This window comes from Salvelinus sp. IW2-2015, unplaced genomic scaffold, assembly GCF_002910315.2.
Source record: "Salvelinus sp. IW2-2015 unplaced genomic scaffold, ASM291031v2 Un_scaffold7412, whole genome shotgun sequence".
Classification (NCBI taxonomy): domain Eukaryota; kingdom Metazoa; phylum Chordata; class Actinopteri; order Salmoniformes; family Salmonidae; genus Salvelinus; species Salvelinus sp. IW2-2015.
Genome location: NW_019948672.1, coordinates 4155 through 5559, shown reverse-complemented (window position 1 = coordinate 5559; position 1405 = coordinate 4155). Strand labels below are relative to the sequence as shown.

At 39.4% G+C, this 1405-nt stretch overlaps 1 long non-coding RNA gene across 1 annotated transcript; it reads left to right on the top strand.

The window, feature by feature from the left end:
• Window positions 1-7: 7 nt before the first annotated feature.
• LOC139027092 (uncharacterized) lies at window positions 8-1195 on the top strand. Its single transcript, XR_011479128.1, has 2 exons — window positions 8-160; window positions 924-1195. It is a non-coding gene; the product is annotated as an uncharacterized lncRNA (long non-coding RNA).
• Window positions 1196-1405: the final 210 nt, after the last annotated feature.

The window sequence follows — 1405 nt, the reverse complement described above, 5'->3', positions numbered from 1 at the left end:
GAACTCCCAGAAGGCTTTGAGAGTCAGAAGCAGGATAAGGAAGTGGTGGACGCTGAAGATGAGAAGCAGGAGAGCAGTGCCAGAGAGGGGGCTCTGAAGATCACACTGAACGTCCTGAGGAAAATGAACCAGAAGGAGCTTGCTGACACACTGGAGAAAAGTAAGATCTGTCTGCCTCATGTTGAATGATGTTTTATAACATTTAAAAGCTGTAGCTAAAGTACAGCTAAAGTAGCTGAGTAACTCAATGATATTGTAGCAGCCTTAATAACACAACACATAGTGACCTCATCAAGTAGCAGCAGGGATGTGTTGTGTAGATTAAGAGATAGAGAGAGAGACAACATTAATAATACCATCAATAATAATATAATCAGTCACACTAGTCCGTAATGCATTATGAAAACATTTACACATTTATACAGTCTTTCACGCTCGTCGTAATGTGGAAGAGAGGAGGAAGAGAGGAGGACCAAGGCGCAGCGTGATATGAATACATCTTCTAATTTATTAAAGAAGAAACACTAACCAAACTAATACAAAACAACAAAACGAACGTGACGCTATATATAATAGTGCAGACACAGGCAACTAACACATAGACAATAACCCACAACCCACAATACAAAACAGGCTACCTAAATATGGTTCCCAATCAGAGACAACGACTAACACCTGCCTCTGCTTGAGAACCATATCAGGCCAAACACATAGAAATAGACAAACCAGACATACAACATAGAATGCCCACTCACATCACACCCTGACCAAACAAAACATAAAACATACAAAGCAAACTATGGTCAGGGTGTGACACAGTCAGTTAATAGAATAAATGATTATAATTTAAACTTTATAATAGTCCTACAATACTGTAGGTATTAAAACAGACATGATATTAATATCCTCTGTGTTATTTCTAGATTCAGATGAGCTTGCTGTGACTTGCCAATGTGAACTCAAATCTAATCTAAAGAAGAAGTTTCAATGTGTATTTGAGGGGATCACTAAACAAGGAAACCCAACACTTCTCAATAAGATCTACACAGAGCTCTACATCACAGAGGGTGGAACAGGAGAGGTCAATAATGAACATGAGCTGAGACAGATTGAGACAACAACCAGGAAACAAGCAAGACCAGAGACTGCAATCAAATGTAACGACATCTTCAAACCCTTAACTGGACAAGACAAACTTATCAGAACTGTGCTGACAAAGGGAGTCGCTGGCATTGGAAAAACAGTCTCTGTGCAGAAGTTCATTCTGGATTGGGCTGAAGGAAAAGCAAATCAGGATGTCCAATTTGTATTTTCATTTTCATTCCCTTTCCGGGAGCTGAATTTGATGAAAGGGGACAAACACACTTTCATTGAGCTTCTCAATCACTTCTCAATGGAAACCAAA